The 19,127-nt window shown below is 45.4% G+C and overlaps 1 protein-coding gene across 1 annotated transcript in view; it reads left to right on the top strand.

The window, feature by feature from the left end:
• Positions 1-19,127, top strand: part of KAT6A (lysine acetyltransferase 6A) — a gene marked incomplete in the record, with an annotated part of 2,696,607 nt that overhangs the window by 1,791,818 nt on the left and 885,662 nt on the right.

Genomic DNA, 19,127 nt, shown 5'->3' with positions numbered 1-19,127 from the left:
GGACCTGATCCAGGTATAATAACTATCAGACAATTCCTATGGGTTCTGGGCATTATGGCAGCCACCATTCCTATGCTGCCTTTAGCCAGGATGCATATGAGAAAACTGCAGTGGCATTTGAAGAATGTGTGGTCCCAACACAACCACCAAGAAAACATGTCCCACCTCCTTGGGACTTGAACTTTATCCTAGAAAAACTCACACTGGCTCCATTTGAGCTAGCCAGCTCTGCAACACTCCAAATGTGCACATGGAAAACTGTTCTGGTGGCCCTTACCTCTGCTAGAAGGGTGTCTAAGTGTTACAAGCTGTCATGGCCTGCCCCACCCTACACTGATGTTCTTCATCTCACATTGCTGCAGTCCTTACACTTGGGTAGTCCGCTGTCCTCGGTCGGCCCGAATATCAAAGTATTAGGCTGACGTCGGTCAAGGCGCTTAAGACTGACATCAGGACGTCAGGATACAAATGCGCATGACCGACGTCATATCCTCAGTCTTTTTTGCCGCATGGTCCGATGCAGAAGCAGCGTTGCAAGTGCCGTTCGGCGTTCTGGAATTTTTCGAATTCGGAGTTTTAGACCGAGTCAAAGTTGGCTAAGTACCCCGTTGGGGAATATTTTAGTTTTTTCTTGCCTCAGTGGTTTACCGGATGTCAGAAAAGTGAATAACTGTATTTCTTGTGGGAAACAGATACTGCATAGAGATTATCATACTTTGTGTATTCCTTGTTTGGGGCCTGAGCACGACGTTGTTGGGTGTCGCTTTTGTGCTAGGTTCAATAAGCGCACTATTAAGCGAAGGTTAGATTGTGCCAGGTTGGTCTTTGGGAAGCGGTGCAATTATAACATGCCGTCGGATGCTCCGGCCCGCTTCTTCGAAGAATCGCAAAGACAATGCAGCTAAGCCCAGCCAAGAAGAGTCGTTCCTACCGGACCCGGGTTCTTTAGAGGCCAGTGGAACCGGTGGTTCCGCCGGAGGCTTCTCTGGAGTCCCAGGGGGAGACTTTGTTATTGCAGGATGTGGCCTCTCAGGAGGCAGGTCAGGCTGAAGGGGCTTCTCAGGTTACTGTACTCCCCTCCCTTCCTAGGGTGGTTAGGCCCTCTCCTTCTGTTTCTAAGGCTTCTCCCAGAGGCAGGCCAGGTTTAGCTTCTGTTGGTGTCACTCCTAGTTCTTCAGGATCTGTGCCCAAGAAGCACATGCTTAAAATGGCAGAAGATTTAATTACTTTGATTAGAGGTTCTTTGCCCCCTCCAGATAAGAGGCCTAGGGTGGAACCAGAGTTGGGGAGTTTTGAGCAGGCTTCAGATGTTTCAGAGTCTTCGGCTGAAGACTTGCAGGAGTACTCTCCTTATTCTGATTCTGATGCAGATGATTCCACTCCTTCTGCTTCTCCTCCAGAGGATTTTTCTTTTTCAGAGACTCTGCATTCCATGAGGGAGCATTTTAAGTGGGAAGTTCAGGACTTCTCTGATTCCAGGAAAAGGCTTAGGGAATTTTTGCTTTTACCCCAGCATAGGCCTTTGGCTATACCTCCTGTTCTGGATGTTGTGGAAGATGTGTTTGCGGAGGCTTCACTTAATCCTGATTCTTTGCCTCCTGCCCCTGTTAAACCGGATAGGTATTATAGGGTGCCTGAGGCTCATAAATATCTTTATAAGAGTCCTAGGGCGGACCCAGAAACTGTTAGTCAGGGACCTAAGGGTGTCAAGGCCTCTGTTGTAAAAAATCCGGTTCCTCCAGATAAAGAGGCCAGAGCTTTGGATAGATGGGGAAAGAAAGTCTATACTTCTTCCACCTTAGCTATGAGGGCTTTGAATTGCCAGTTTCACATGTTGAAATATCAAAACTATCTTCTTTCTCAACTGAAGTCTAAGGTAGATGCTCTGGCGGAAGGCATTGAGTGTAAGGAATTACAAGATTTGGTACATGTCTCTGAACAGGTGAGTAAGCATTCTTTACAATGTGGTTTTGATGCTATACAGGCCTCGTCTAGGGTGGCTGCCACTGGGTCAGTTCTTCAGGCACGCCTGGCTGAGGGATCAGAATTTATCTGAACATGTTAAGACAAGGATTTTGGATGCTCCTTTACAGTCTGATGTGTTGTTTGGTTCACCTGTGGAGTCAGTCTTGAAGAAAATGGAAGACAAGGCTAAGTCTATGCAGACTGTTAAAGTTTTTTGCAAGTCCAGCCTCCAAGTTTAGTAGGAATTGGCCTGCTAAGGGGTGGACGACCCTTCTTATGATTCACAGTCTAGGGGTAGATCTAGACGTGGTAGGGGCAGAGCTCAGAGCTCCTTCAGACCTAGAACAGGGAGTTCTCCTGCACAATCTTCAGGTGAGGGCAGGGGCCAGTCCTTTCGTAAACAGGCCCAATGACCTACCTTTTCAGCTGCCAGATCCTTCTTGCCTGGCAGCACCTTTGGGAGGAAGGTTGGCACTCTTCAGGAAAATTGGAGTTTGATTACCCAAGACAGATGGGTATTGGATATCATACACCAAGGTTACAGGTTTTATTTCCATACCTTGCCTCCTTTCAAAGGCATGCCAGACGTTCCTCCTCAGCAAAGACTAGAGGCTCACAAACAAATTTCTCTGCTGCTCCAAATAGGGGCCATACAACCGGTCCCTCTGCCAGAAGTGGGCCTAGGATTTTATTCTCGCCTGTTCCTAGTACCAAAGAAAGGGAACACGTGGAGACCAATTTTGGATTTATCTATCCTCAACACTTATCTGGACATTCCCAAGTTCAAAATGTTGACGTTACAACAGCTTTTACCTCTGCTGGGCAAAGATCACTGGATGGTGACTCTGGATCTCAAGGAGGCTTACCTTTATGTTCCTATCAGGCTAAGTTGCAGGAAGTATCTGCGTTTTCGGGCTGGGACTTCTCATTATCAGTTCTCTGCATTGCCCTTTGGTTTATCTACTGCGCCCAGAGTGTTCACGAAGGTTCTGGCTCCAGTGATAGCTTTCTTCAGGCTAAGAGGAATACAGATCTATCCTTATTTGGACGATTGCCTGATTCTGGCCCAAGGAAAGGACGAACTTCTTCATCATTTGCAGTATGTGATAGCAGTGCTAAGATGCCTGGGATATTCTGTGAACGAAATAAAGTCCAGTCTAGTACCCTCTCAGGACATGTGCTTTCTGGGTGTGAGACTGAATACAGCATCCCAGATGGCCTTTTTGACCCCGGACAAACAAAATAATCTTTCTCTTTACTTCCATCAATTGTCTCATCAGTCCAGACTGACTGCAAGGACAGTCCTTCAAGCCTTGGGGTTCATGGCATCTTGTATTCTGGTGCTTCCCAATGCCAAACTGCATATGAGGAGGCTACAATGGTATCTCAAAAATGTATGGACACAGCACTGCCAAGATTTGGACACTGTCATTCAGATAATATCTTGCATTCAAAAGGAATTTTTGTGGTGGGCTCAGGAATGTCACCTAAACAAGGGACTCTCTGTGACCCGGCCAGAGGCGAGTCAGATTCTAACGACAGATGCCTCAGACAAAGCTTGGGGAGCTCATCTAAATGGAAAGTGGGTACAAGACACGTGGCCTGCCAGACTTCAACATCTACATATCAACTTGAAGGAGATGTTAGCAGTCCAATTTGCATTAATAGCTTTCAAGGATTTACTTCTTCCAGGGCAGGTGTTGATTCTAACAGACAACACAACTGTCATGTGGTACATCAACAAGCAAGGGGGAACACATTCTTATCCTCTATGCAGACAAGCAATGATTTTGTGGGAGACTGCTCTCAGTTTACAGCAAAGGAATTTGATGATGTTCTTCGTCTTCCATTGCTGCAGTCCTGACTATTGGGTATAGTCCGCGTCCCAGTCGGCCCGAATACCAGAGCGGTCATGGCGACTGACGCCAGTACGCCAGGGTACTAATCGCATGACCGGCGTCATTTCCTCAGTCTTTTGCCGCATGGTCCGATGCAGAAGCAATTTTGCGAGTGCAGGTTGGCGTTCTGAGATTTTCAAACCGGAGTTTCAGACCGAAACAGAGTTGGCTAAGTAATTGGAACATTTTGGTTTTTCTTGCCTCAGTATTTAACCGGATGTCAGAAAAAGTGAATAACTGTATTTCTTGTGGGAAGCAGATACCGTAGGATTATCATACATTGTGTATACCTTGTTTAGGGCCTGAGCACGACGTTGTTGGTTGCCGCTCTTGTGCTAGATTTAACAAGCGCACTATTAAGAGGAGGCTAGATTGTGCTAGGTTAGTGTTTGGGAAGCGTTGCAATTATAATATGCCGCCGGATGCTCCGGCCCGCTTCATCAAGCGCAAGGACAAAACAGTGAAGCCTAGGGGTGAGGAACCGCAGTCCCGGACGTCGGTTCTTTAGAAGGCTCAGGGAGCCAGAGGTTTTGCCAGGAGTCTCTATGGAGTCTCAGGCAGATACTTTACTGTTACAGGATGCCCTCTCAGGAGGTAGGCCAGGCTGAGGGGCTTCTCAGGTAACTGTTCTTCCCTCTCTTCCCAAGGTAGTTAGGGCCTCTCCTTCTGTTGCCAAAGCTTCTTTTAGAGGTAGGCCAAGTTCAGCTTCTGTGGGGCTTCTCCTAGCATTTCGGCTCTGTGCCTAAGAAACATATGCTTAAAATGGCAGAAGATTTGATTACTCTGATTAGAGGTTCTATGCCCCCGCCTGATAAGAGGCCTAGGGTGGACCAGGAGTTTGATAGTTTTGAACAGTGTTCACAGGCTTCAGAGTCTTCTGTGGAAGACTTGCAAGAGTTTCCTACTTATTCTGATTCTGATGTGGATGATTCCACTCCTACAGCCCTCCTGAGGATTTTTCATTTTCAGAGACTCTTCACTCCATGAGGGAGCACTTTAAATGGGAAGGCCAGGATTACTCTGATTCCAGGAAAAGGCTTAGGAATTCTTGTTTTACCCCAGCATAGGCCCTTAGCTATTCCTCCTGTGTTGAATGTGGTGGAGGATGTTTTGCAGAGGCTTCCCTGAACCCTGACTCTTGCCTCCTGCTCCTGTTAAGCCTGATAGGTATTATAGGGTGCCCGAAGCTCATAAGTATTTGTTTAAGAGTCCTAGGACCCAGAAACTGTTTCTCAGGGGCCTAAAGGTGTTAAAGCTTCTGTGGTTAAAAATCCTGTACCCTCTGATAAAGAGGCAAGGGCTTTGGATAGGTGGGGTAAGAAAGTATACTTCTTCCACTCTAGCCATGAGGGCGTTGAATTGTCAGTTTCATATGCTAAAATATCAGAATTATCTCCTTTCACAATTGAAATCTAAGGTGGATGCTTTGGCGTATTGAGTGTAAAGAATTGCTGGATTTGGTTCATGTGTCTGAACAAGTGGGTAAGCATTCTTTGCAGTGTGGTTTTGATGCTGTTCAGGCCTCCTCGAGGGTGGCTGCTACTAGTTCTGTCCTTCGCAGACATGCCTGGTTGAAGGATTAGAATTTAGCTGAGCATGTTAAGACCAGGATTTTGGATGCTCCTTTACAGTCTGATGTGTTGTTTGGACCGCCTGTGGAAGCAGTTTTAAAGAAAATGGAGGACAAAGCTAAGTCTATGCAGACTGTTAAAGATTTTGCAGGTGCAGCCTCCAAGTTTAGTAGAAATTGGCCTGCTAAGGGTGGACATATCCTGCTTATGGTTCCCAGTCTAGGGGTAGGTCTAGGCGTGGTAGGGCAGGGCTCAAGGTTCGTTAGGCCTAGATCAGACAGTTCACCTGCTCAGACTTCTGGTGAGGGCAGGGTCAGTCCTTTCGTAGTCTAGCAGACCCAATGACCTGCCTTTTCAGCTGCCAGTGGATTCTCGTCTGGCAGCTCCTTTGGGAGGAAGACTGTCTCTTTTCAAAGAAAATTGGGATTTAGTCACTCAAGACAGATGGGTGCTGGATATCATTCATCACGGTTACAGATTTTATTTCCACACACTGCCCCTTTCAAAGGCATGCCAGATGTTCCTCCTCCACAAAGAAAAGAGGCTCACAAGCAAATTTCTCAGTTACTCCAGATAGGGGCCATTCAGCCAGTCCCTGTACCAGAAAGGGCTTGATTTTATTCTCGCCTGTTCCTAGTACCAAAGAAGGGGAACACGGAGACCAATTTTGGATTTATCTATCCTCAACACTTATCTGGACATTCCCAAGTTCAAGATGTTGACGTTACAACAACTGTTACCTCTGCTGGGCAAAGATCACTGGATGGTAACTTTGGATCTCAAGGAAGCTTACCTTCATGTGCCTATAAGGCTAGGTTGCAGAAAGTATCTGCGGTTTAACTGGAGATTTTCATTATCAGTTCTCTGCATTGCCCTTTGGCTTATCTACTGCGTGGCGGGTCTCCGCAAAGGTTCTGGCTCCAGTGATAGCTTACTTCAGGCTTCAAGGCATTCAAATCTATCCTTACTTGGACGACTGCCTGATTCTGGCTCAAGAAAAGGAAGACCTTCTACAGCATCTGGAATATGTCATAGCAGTGCTAAGATGCCTGGGGTATTCTGTGAACGAAATAAAGTCCAGTCTAGTACCCTCTCAAGACATGTGCTTTCTGGGTGTGAGACTGAATACAGCAGCCCAGATGGCCTTTTAACCCCGGACAAACAAAAGAGTCTGTCACTTTACTTCCATCAACTATCTCATCAGTCCGTGCTGACTGCAAGGACAGTCCTTCAAGCATTAGGGTTCATGGCATCTTGTATTCTGGTGCTTCCCAATGCCAAACTGCATATGAGGAAGCTGCAATGGTATCTCAAAAATGTATGGACACAGCACTGCCAGGATTTGGACACTGTCATTCAAATAATACCTTGCCTTCAAAAGGAATTCTTGTGGTGGGCTCAGGAATGTCACCTAAACAAGGGACTCTCTGTGACCCGCCAGAGGCGAGTCAGATTTCAAAGACAGATACCTCGGACACTGCTTGGGCAGCTCATCTAAATGGAAAGTGGATACAAGACAAGTGGCCTGCCAGACTACAGCATCTACATATCAACATGAAGGAGATGTTAGCAGTCCAGTTTGCATTGATGGTTTTCAAGGAGTTACTTCTTCCAGGGCAGGTGTTGATTCTAACAGACAACACAACTGTCATGTGGTACATCAACAAGCAAGGGGAACACATTCTTATCCTCTATGCAGGCAAGCAATGATTTTATGGGAGACTGCGTAAGCCTGCAACTAACTCTTCAGGCAAGGTTTCTGCCAGGAGCACAGAACTCCCTAGCAGATGTGTTAAGCAGACAAATCATGGATCCCCACGAGGTGGAAACTGGATCTTCATGTATTTCAGAAATTGACAGTGTCATGGGGAACTCAGACATAGATCTGTTCGCTTCTCCACTAAACCACCAGCTGCCAAAGTATTGCACAAAGGGGTTTCATCACACAGCTTGGAAAGTGGATGCTCTGTCTTTCAGTTGGAAAAACCTTCATGTCTATGCCTTTCCACCTCTGCCTCTTCTTCCAAAGGTATTATTAAAGGTCAGACAAGACAGGCCAAGGATGATTTTGATAGCTCCAGATTGGCCGCAACACTGGTATCCACTACTACGGAGTCTGGTAAGGAAGCCTCCATGGCCTTTACCTCTGATTCCTCATCTGTTATCTCAGAAGGATGGTCATCTGCTCAATGTCAAGCTTCACTCTTCATCTAACAGCCTGGCATATTCTTGAAGCACAGCAGGTCTCAACTTCCTCAGCAAGTTTTAAATGTGATTATGGAAGCTAGAAGACCTAGTACAAGGAAGGTATGCAGACAAATGGAAGAGATTTTATTTTGGAGTACAGCAAAGAATTTGGAGATTTCTGAGCCTAATTTGAGTGTGGCTCTTCAATATCTTACTGAGTTATTGGACAAAGGTTTGTCCTTCTCTTCCATTAAGATTCATGCAGCAGCAATTTCAGCTCATTATGATTGTGACCCACCTTTGTTTTCATCCTTTGTTCAAGCAGTTTCTTAGAGGGCAAAGAATATAAGACCCCACGTAGAGCTCCTACTCCGGCTTGGGATCTCAATTTTGTGTTGGAAAAACTTACTCTACAACCTTTTGAGCCTCGGGCTTTGACTGCTGAGTTGAAATACTTGTCATGGAAGACTGCTTTTCTGTTGGCCATTACTTCAAGTGCGAGAAGGGTGTCTGAGTTGCAGGCCCTTATGGCAGTAGAGCCTTTTGATTTTCCATAAGGATAGGGTATCATTACTAATCCTTCCTTTATGCCTAAGGTGGTTTCTAGTGTGGCTTTAAACCAAACTATTCATTTGCCTACTTTTATGCAGATCCCCAAAATAAAGGGGAAAGATTTTGCACACTTTAGATGTACACAGGCAATTGAGATATTATTTAAGCAGGACTAAGGATTTTAGGCAGTCTCAGCAGTTGTTTGTTTCTTTTGCCTTGAGTTCACAGGGCAAGCCTGTGTCAAAACAAACTATTTCCCGTGGGTTTGACTTTTGCATTGCATTTTGTTATTCCCATCATGGCAAGGAGATTCCAGCTGGGATTAGGCCTCATTCCACTAGGGCTACTGCCACTTCTACAGCATTTCTAAGGGGGTGGCAACTAAGGATATTTTGGAAGCAGCTACTTGGAGTTCAGTGCATACTTTCTCTAAGCATTATCATCTTCCTATCTACTCTAAGTCTAGGGCTGGTTTTGCCACTGCTGTTTTGCAAGGCATGTTATCAGCTCCTACTTCCTTATAATTTGCCAGCCTCCCTTTCCTCTGCTTTGGGATTCTACCCAATAGTCAGGACTGCAGCAATGGAAGACGAAGAACATAGTACAGTTTTGTACCTACCATAAATGTAGATGTTCGAGGATTCCATTGCTGCAGTCCTCTGTGTTTAGGGGTGGTTGTGTAGGTGAGTTTACATGCTTATATTTTTGTATATATATTGTTGTATATATTGTACATGTTTTTGGTGCAGGTTTTTTTGGGACTTGTCTTTTGGGTCTTCTGACATCTGGGGCAAGAAAAGACTGAGGAAATGACGCCGGTCATGCGCATTAGTACCCTGACAGTCTAAGGCGCCATGACCGACGTCAGCCTTATACTCTGGTATTCGGGCCGACTGGGACGCGGACTATACCCAATAGTCAGGACTGCAGCAATGGAATCCTCGAACATCTACATTTATGGTAGGTACAAAACTGTACTTTTCTAAGCCTAATTTAAGTGTGGCTCTTCAATATCTTGCTGAGTTACTGGACAAAGGTTTGTCCTTCTCTTCTGTTAAGGTTCATGCTGCAGCAATTTCTGCTCACTATGACTGTGACCCACCATTGTTTTCTCATCCTTTGTTTAAGCAATTCCTTAGAGGGGCAAAGAATATAAGACCCCCACGGAGAGCTCCTACTCCTGCTTGGGATCTCAATTTTGTGTTGGAGAAACTCACTCTACAACCTTTTGAGCCTGCAGCTACTGCTGAGTTGAAATATTTATCATGGAAGACTGCTTTTGTTGGCCATTACCTCTGCGAGAAGGGTTTCTGAATTACAGGCCCTTATGGCAGTTGAGCCTTTCTTAATTTTCCATAAGGATAGGGTATCTTTGCACTAATCCTTCCTTTATGCCTAAAGTGGTTTCTAGTGTGGCTTTAAACCAAACTATTCATTTGCCTACTTTTTATGCAAACCCCCAAAATAAAGGGGAAAAGATTTTGCACACTTTGGATATACACAGGCAGTTGCGATATTATTTGAGCAGAACTAAAGAGTTCAGGCAGTCTCAGCAGTTATTTGTTTCTTTTGCTTTGGGTTCTCAGGGCAAGCCTGTGTCAAAACAAACTATTTCTAAGTGGATTGGGTTTTGTATTGCTTTCTGTTATTCCCATCTTGGTAAGGAGATTCCAGCTGGGATTAGGCCTCATTCCACTAGGGCTACTGCCACTTCTACAGCTTTTTTAAGGGGGGTGGCAACTAAAGATATTTTGGAGGCAGCTACTTGGAGTTCAGTGCATACTTTCTCTAAGCATTATCACCTTCCACTTTACTCTAAATCGAGGGCTGGTTTTGCCACTGCAATTTTACAGGGCATTTTGGCAGCTCCTACTGCTTTACAGTTTTGCCATCCTCCCTTATCTCTGCTTTGGGATTCTACCCAAGTGTAAGGACTGCAGCAATGTGAGATGAAGAACATAGTACAGTTTTGTACCTACCATAAATGTAGATGTTCGAAGATCCACATTGCTGCAGTCCAATTTACCCTCCCTCCTTCCCCTCTGTAGTTAGAGGCGGTTGTGTGGTTTGGGTTGTACATATTGTGAATATTGTATATATTGTACATATGGTTAGTACAAGGGTGGTTGGTTGTTTTTTGCTGTCTTTTGGTTTTGACCTTTCTGTTTAGGGTCTTCTGACATCTGGGGCAAGAAAAGACTGAGGATATGACGTCGGTCATGCGCATTTGTATCCTGACGTCCTGATGTCAGTCTTAAGCACCTTGACCGACGTCAGCCTAATACTTTGATATTCGGGCCGACCGAGGACAGCGGACTACCCAAGTGTAAGGACTGCAGCAATGTGGATCTTCGAACATCTACATTTATGGTAGGTACAAAACTGTACTTTTTTCACAAGGACAGGGTGACCCTGCACACCAACCCTTCTTTCATGCCCAAGGTGGTCAATAAACTGTCTTTAAACCAGTCAGTTCACCTGCCCACTTTCTTCCCCTCTCCCACTAATGACAGTGAGAGGGATACTTCATTCCCTAGATGTGCACAAGTAACTGAGTTTTTATTTAGACAAAACTAAGTCCATCAGAAAATCCAACCAGATTTTTGTATCCTTCCACCTCAGAGCCGTGGGCAAGACGGTCTCCAAACTATTTCTTGCTGGATCAGGAAAACTATCCGCTTCTGCTGCTCCTGTCATGGTAAGGACCTACTTAAGGGGGTAAGAGCTCACTCTCTTCTAGGGTCGTAGCATCTTCCAAAGCCTTCTTCAAAGGCCTGGACACAGCCTCCATTCTGGAGGCGGCCACCTGGTCCTCTATACATAACTTCATCAGACACTACAGATTGGACCACATCTTCAGTGCCAGAGCAGGGTTTGCTAGGGCAATCCTACAGGGCTTTCTGGAATCAGCAACCTCTACCTCCACCCTTCCTTCTTCCTAAGCTGTGACACTCTCCCACATTAAGAATACTGTAACATGGGAATAGAAACACACAGAATAGTTGTGTAGAATCTTAACCATAACCATAGATGATGATCTCTTCCATGTTGCAGTATTCCTTCCCCCTACCTATACCCTTCATTGCTATTGGCCTGTCTACAGGGCACCCTGGAGCACCACCTAGACTATGGTCAGACTAGCCAGCAAGTGGCACTTCACACCACTTCTGGACATCATTTGGCTCATACTAGTGGACTGTCCGATTGGGCAATTAAGTTCTGAGGTCTGTGCGTGCAGGTGTCACATTTAAGTTCCCAGGTTTATTGCCCTGCGTGTGATGTCCCACGCACCTACAGCAGCCAGGCTTAAGCTTTTGTATAGGAGCCAAGGTTTGGGTAGCCTGAGTTGGAGAATCTCGCACTAAGAATAGTGCAACATGGAAGAGAAGGACATCTTAAGTTATGGTAAGATTTTTACACAACTATTCTTTCCCCTCATCCCATGTATGAAGAGGGAACTACTCTGGTAGATCTAACAGGTCAACCTGAACTCAAGACTACCTCTACATCCTCTTGCCCCAGTCCAAGAACTCTACACAGATGCATCAAATGTGGGCTGGGGCGTGGTCCTGGGCATATTTACAGTTTAGGGAAAGTGGTGTCCCTCACAGGAAAAGAAACACATAAACATAAGGGAAATGCGGGTATTGCTCCTTACAAGCATTTCACTCCTGCCGTTCCCCAGGCTGTCTCAAACTGTTCATTGATAATATGACTGTACTTTAGTATGTAAACAAGTAAGGGAGAACCAAATCCTACCTCCTTTGCAGGTTGGCTCTTCAGGTATGGGAATTCCTGGCCCAATGCAACATGACAATTCAGGTAGTGTACATGCCCTCCAACAGGAATCTTGTGGCAGACTCACTAAGCAGGTCGTGGACCCAATCCCATGAAAGGATGCTTCACAGGGATGTATTCCTAGACATAATCCACCAATGGGGGGTGCTCCACACACACACATTTGACTCCCTCACTGAACACACCATTTTCAAAGTTTTGTGCCAGAGTCCCAAGTCCTCAGGTTTGGAAAGTGGATGCCCTCTCCTTCTCCTGGAAGGGGATGTTTCTGTATGCATTTCCTCTAATCCCAAAAGTCCTGCTCAAAATATGACAGGACCAACCAAAAATCTTGCTGGCCACTCCCTTTTGGCCAAGACAACACCGATTTCCCCACTTCTCCTGCATCTAGCCAAGGGTCATCACCAAAGTTTCCCCACAGAGTGGACCTTCTCGCACACAACAAAGAGAACGCCTGATGTATCCACACCTGTCAGCATTGCAGCTAACACTGAGAGTGATAGGATTGTAATTCCTTTCAGAGACCTATTATGTGAGAACATGCTCGGGGTTTTGCATGCAGCCAGAAAAAACAGTACTAGGAAATCTTGCATTTCCAAATGGAAAATATTTTCACTATGGTGCCTTTCTAAGAACCAAGACCCACTGACAGTGGGAATCCCAGTGGTTCTATCTTACTTGCGTGAATTGCTCTCTGCTAACCTGGCTTATTTGTCAGTTAAAGCTCACGTCAGCAGTTTCTGCTTGTCTGGCTTTATCTCCCCCTCTAGCATCCAGGTTTGAGGTGAAACAATTTCTTGAAGGCATCCTCCACATTAGGCCTGCCAGGAAACCTATCCCTCCTGCTTGGGATCTTAATTTTCTTCTAGAGGAATTGACACTTCCCTCTTTTGAGCCTGCTTCTTCAGCCCCTCTTAAGAATTGCCTTTGGAAAACTATTTTGCTAATGGCCCTGACTTCAGCTTAGAAGGGTATTGGAGCTTCAAGACCTCATGGCTGTTCCCCCCGTCTTGTTTTTTCATAAGGACAGGGTATCCTTGAGAACTTAACCCCTCCTTTATGCCCACAGTGGTTAATGAGGTGTCCCTTGACCAAACTATTCAACTGCCCACCTTCTTCCCTTCTCCACAAAACCACAGTGAGAAGATCTTGGATTCTTTAGATGTTCATAGACAACTGAGATTTTACCTGAACAAGACTAAAACCATCAGGAAATCTGATAAATTTTTCGTTAATTTTCATCCCAGGACTCTGAGTCTGCCTGCTTCCAAACAGACTATTTCTTCTTGGATATCTAAGACTATTTCTTTCTGCTAACACACACTATAGGAGGAAGCTTCCCTCACCTGTCACAGCCCATTCCAGCAGAGCTATGACTTCATCCAAGGCATTCGTCAAAGGATCAGATAACAGTGCCATCCTTGAAGCAGCCACTTGGTCTACTATTAATACCTTTACCAAAACACTACAACCTGGATGCTATTTTCAGATCCCGAAGTGGTTTTGCTAAAGATATTTTACATGGCTTCATTGAGAGCTCCTCTTCTCCTTCCTGAGCTTTGGCACTCTCAAGTGAATAATACTGCAGCAAATGAATAGGACATTAGAAAGTTGTGTAAAATCTTACCCTAACCATAGATGTCAGTCTCTTCACTGCTGCAGTATTCTATCCCTCACTGTCCTCTTCCTTTTCCTGGATGTTCTGACAACTCAAGTCCTTAGTCTGGCGTTCCACCTGGGGCATTCAGTTCTGAGGATGGTACGTGCATAAGTCCCTTTTATGGCCCGTGTCCGACTGCAGCCTATACGTGACGTACCACGTGCCATACAGTAGTAAAGAATTTTGTAAAATGGCTGATGGGTTGCGTTCTGGTGGAGGGATGTCCCTCAAGTGAAGAATACTGCTGCATTGAAGAGGACAGCTGTGGTTATTGTGAGATTTTACACAACTTTCCTTTATTCAGCTATCAGGGTGCAAATGGCTGTCCTCTCAAATATTGATCTGGGTGCAGAGCATTCATTTCTAGTTTGTTTAAAGGTATGCAAAGCTTGCTTTAAGGCTGCCTTGCTGGTTCAACATCCAGTCAAGGACCCTTTACCTCTGTAGGACTTTACAGTTATCCTTCATGCTTTTACTGACACCCCCCCCCCCCCGAACCTTCAGCAAGGACAGAGTTTAAAATTCTTGTCCCGGAAAACACTTTTCCTTGTCGCCATTACTTCACATACATGGGTGTCTGAACCACAGCCGTTTTCTTCTCAGACCTCTTACATGATTGGGTTATCCTGCTGGCAGGCTACCCGCAATCGGCCAGAATTCCAAAGTCTAGGTCCGGTGTCGGTTGCTGTCGCCTCTTCCCTGATGTCAGTGCGCCAGGGGTATAAAAGATGCAGCCGACGCCATTTTCTTATGTCTTTCTTGCCGCGCGGTGCCCGAAGCAAAAGCAGTTCGCAAGTGCCGGTCGGCCGACTCCTGAGATTTTCAAATCCGAATTTCAGAACCAAAGTCTTCATTAAAGCGAAGTACCCCTCTTGCTCCAGACCGATGTCAGAAAAAGTTAACAATTGTATTTCTTGTGGGAAGCAAATACCTCATAAGGATTTTCACTCTTACTGTATTCCTTGCCTAGGCCCTGATCACAACGTTGCTAGCTGTCGGTTTTATGCTAGATTTAACCAACGCACTGTTAAGTGTCGGTTCGATTTTGCATTTCATTACTGTGGCCGAAGATTTAATTATATAATGCCGTCGGAACAGCCGACGACCGGAGTTTACAAAAAACGCAAGGACAAGGAAAAGGATAGGCATCCGAGGTCCAAAACCGACAACGAGGCCTCCGTTAGGCCAGTCGCCGGTTCGCCTGTTCTCAGTGAGGCGCTTTCGCAGCCCCTGGCGCCCGCTACCTCAGAGCCACAGGCCGCTTCCGACTCCCACGTGGAGCCGACTGGGCCTCTGGATACTCAAGGTATTGGACACTGGGAAATCATTCCCTCAGATGGGTCCGGAGCCGCTGAGCAGGCATCGGCTTCTGAGGGTGTCTTCAGACCTACACAATTATGTTAAACCATCTTCAGCTTTAAAGACAAAGACTAAAGCAGCTCTAAAGACAAAGAAACAAGTGCAGCTTTCTCCTACTCAGACTTCCATCCCTAAAAAACAGATGCTTAAAATGGCCGAAGACCTAATTACTTTGATCAGGGGTTCCCATTCCCCTCCTGATAAGAGGCCTAGGCAAGAGACAGAATGATTCTTCTGATCAGGTTTCTATTTCCTCTGATTCCTCTTCTGAACAGGATTATTCCATGCTTCCTTATGAGGACTCTGATGTTGAAGAATCCATTTCTTCAGCCTCTCCTCTTGAGGATTATTCTTTTGGGGAAACCCTGCATACCATGAGGGAGCATTTCCACTGGGAGAGCCAAGATTATTATGAATCTAAGAAAAGGTTCAGAAACTTTCTGCTACTTCCTCAGCACAGACCCCTTGCTTATTCCACCTGTTCTAGACATTGTAGATGATGTGTTTTCAGAGTCCGGCCTATCCCCTGACTCTTTAACCCCTGCACCTGCTAAGCCAGACAGATACTACAGGGTCCCGGATTCTCATAAATTCCTATATAAAAACCCCGCTGCTGACCCAGAAACTATATCTCAGGGTCCCAAAGGAGTAAAAGCTTCCACTGCAAAAAACCCTGTTCCCTCTGATAGGGATTCTAGGGCACTGGACAGATGGGGGAAAAAAGTTTACACATTTGCTTCCTTGGCTTTAAGGGCTTTAAATTGTCAGTTTCGTATGCTTAAATATCAGCGATATTTAATGTCACTGCTTAAACAGAAAATGTTGACAAATACTGAATGTTCAGAGAACAAGTAAATGCAGGTTTATTGCATGTAGCTGAACAAGTGGGAAAGCATACTTTGCAATGTGGTTATGATTCACTGGAGGCCTCTTGCAGGGCCGCTGTTACAGGTTCTGTTATTAGAAGGCATGCTTGGTTAAAGGAACAGAATCTGCCTGATCATGTTAAAGCAAAATTATTAGATGCCCCATTACAGCATGATACTTTGGTGCTAAAGCAGAAGAGGTGTTGAAAAAAATGGAGGATAAAGCGAAATCCATGCAGACAGTTAAGGATTTCTTACAGGTACAGCCACCCAGATTTAGCAGGAACTGGCCTTCAAAAAATTGGTCCTTTCCAGCATCAGACAGACCGCAAAGAGGCAGATACAGGCGTCCCAGAGGCAGATCTCAATCCCAAGGCTCATACAGGCCTAAACAATGGGGTGAACCTCCAAAAGCGGAGAAGACAAATCACAACCTTTACAGGAAACAGTCCCAATGACTTTCCTCTTCCAGATCTAAGCACTTTTCTTTTGGCAGCCCCCTTAGGGGGAAAACTCGCACTTTTTTCCTCAAATTGGCAAATGGTTACCCAAGACAAATGGGTCTTGAACATAGTGTCCCAAGGCTACAGGTTCCATTTTCACACCCTACCAAGGTCAAAAGGTATGCCAGACCTGCCACACAATCAATAGGCAGAGGCACAAAAGCAAATTACAGCCCTCATGGACATGAGGGCCATTCAACAAGTACCACAACTAGAGCAGGGGCAAGGATTTTACTCCTGACTTTTCTTAGTGCCCAGAAAGGACAAAACCTGGAGACCAATACTGGACTTGTCTATACTGAATACGTTTCTGGAGGTTCCAAAATTCAAGATGTTGACTCTACAGCAGCTACTGCCCATGCTGGGCAAGAAGGCTTGGCTCGTCACTTTGGACGTAAAAGAGGCATACCTGCATGCCCCAATCAGACAATCTTGCAGAAGATACCTCAGATTCATAGCTGGCTCAATGCACTACCAATTCTCTCCACTGCCCTTTGGCTTATCTACTTCGCCCAGGGTCTTCACAAAGTGCCTGGCACCGGTAATTGCATTTTGCAGACAGTGGAATTCAAATATGTCCTTACTTGGACGACTGCCTTATTCAAGCAGAGAACAAAGACATTCTTCTAAAGCAACTGGCATTTGTAAAAAGATTACTAATTTGCCTAGGGTACACAGTAAACGAAAATAAATCAAAACTAGTGCCCTCTCAAGAGATAATATTCCTGGGTGCAAGGTTAAATACAACTGCCCAGATGGCTTATCTCACGCCAGACAAACAAAAACAACTGACTTCTTACTTCAAAAAATTGGCAACAAAGACCCAGTTATCTGCAAGGAAAATCCTGCAGGCCGTGGGTTTCATGGCATCCTGCATTCTACTAATTCCATATGCCAGACTGCATATGAGGAAACTGCAATGGTATCTAAAAAGTGTTTGGACTTAGCATTGCCACAGCCTGGAGACAGTAATTATGCTCATTCCCTGCCTGCAACAGGAGTTTCGATGGTGGGCAGAGGCCTGTCACCACAACAAGGGTCTGCCATTCAGTTTACCCCCAGCCAGACAGACACTGACAACGGATGCATCAGATTATGCCTGGGGGGCCCATATGGCAGGAAAATGTATTCAGGGCACATGGCCTGCAAGCCAGATGCATCTTCACATCAATCAAAAAGAGATGCTAGCTGTTCAGAATGCCCTGACAGCTTTCAAGGGTCTTCTTCATCCAGGACAACTACTGATAAAGACAGACAATACTACGGTCATGTGGTACATAAACAAGCAGGGAGGTACACATTCCTACCCCCCTCTGCAGACAAGCAATGACCTTATGGAACACAGCATTGACTTATCAAGTTCACCTGCAAGCACAATTCCTGCCAGGAAAAACAAATGCTCTGGCAGACTAAGCAGAAACCTCATGGATCCCCACGAGTGGAAACTGGATTCACAAGTCTTCAGCATGATAACAAGGAAATGGGGATGCCCAGACATAGATCTACCTGCCTCCCCTCACAACTGCCAATTACAGAGATTTTGCACAAGGATTTATCACAAACAAGCATGGAGGGAGTGGATGCCCTATCCTTCAGCTGGAAAAATCTAACAGTATATGCTTTTCCTTCACTGCCTGTCCTTCCCAGGGTACTCCTAAAGGTCAGACAAGAAACGCCAAAAATGATACTGATTGCACCAGACTGGCCATGCCAGCACTGGTACCCAGTCTTAAAGAGCTTGGCTCAAGGTCCAGCATGGATATTGCCTCAAACCTCACTTGCTAACCCAACAAAACAATCGGATCCTGCACAGCCAACTCAGGACCTTAAATCTGGCAGCATGGCGGTTAATGTAGCCATTCAGAACACTCCTCTTTCAAAAGCTGTTATGGATGTACCAGAAAATCTTATGCAGAAAAATGGAAGAGATTCTGTGCTTGGAACCAGGAACAAGGCATTGAAACGTATGCACCAAATATCCCTCAGATTTTACAATACCTAATTGAGATGCTGAACAAAGGCCTTTCTTTTTCATCAGTAAAGTTTCATGCCTCTGCCATTTCAGCCCATTACAATATGGAACCACATATCTTTTCTCATCCTTTAATAAGGCAGTATCTCAGAGGGGACAAAAACATCAGGCCTCCAAGGAGAGCACCAATTCCGGCATGGGACCTCAATTATGTCTTGGAAAAACTCGCACTGCCTCCTTTTGAGCCAGCCTCAACAGCGGATATAAAATTCTTATCCTGGAAAACAGCTTTGCTCCTAGCAATAACCTCTGCAAGACGAGTCTCGGAGTTACAAGCACTCATGGCTGTTAAACCTTTTATCATTTTTCATCCAGACAGGGTTTCTCTGAGGACAAACCCAACATTTATGCCTAAGGTGGTGTCCAGTGTGGCCCTCAACCAAACCATTCACTTGCCTACCTTTTATCCAAACCCACAGAACAAGGGTGAGAAAATTCTACATTCTTTGGACATACACAGGCAGTTACGCTTCTACTTGGACAGAACTAAAGCTTTCAGAAAGACTGAGCAACTTTGTGTCATATGCTGCAGGATCACAAGGAAAGGCTGTCTCAAAACAGACTATTTCTAAATGGATAGGCCATTGCATCTGTTTCTGCTATTCTCAACATGGCAAATCAGTGCCTAAGGGCATTAGGCCTCATTCTACCAGAGCAGTAGCCACTTCAGCAGCCTTCCTCAGAGGAGTACCAAAGACATCATAGAGGCTGCAACTTGGAGTTCAGTGCACACTTT

This window comes from Protopterus annectens, chromosome 9.part0 (genome assembly GCF_019279795.1).
Source record: "Protopterus annectens isolate FY-2018-M chromosome 9.part0, PAN1.0, whole genome shotgun sequence".
Classification (NCBI taxonomy): domain Eukaryota; kingdom Metazoa; phylum Chordata; order Ceratodontiformes; family Protopteridae; genus Protopterus; species Protopterus annectens.
This window is presented reverse-complemented; position numbering and strand designations above follow the sequence as displayed.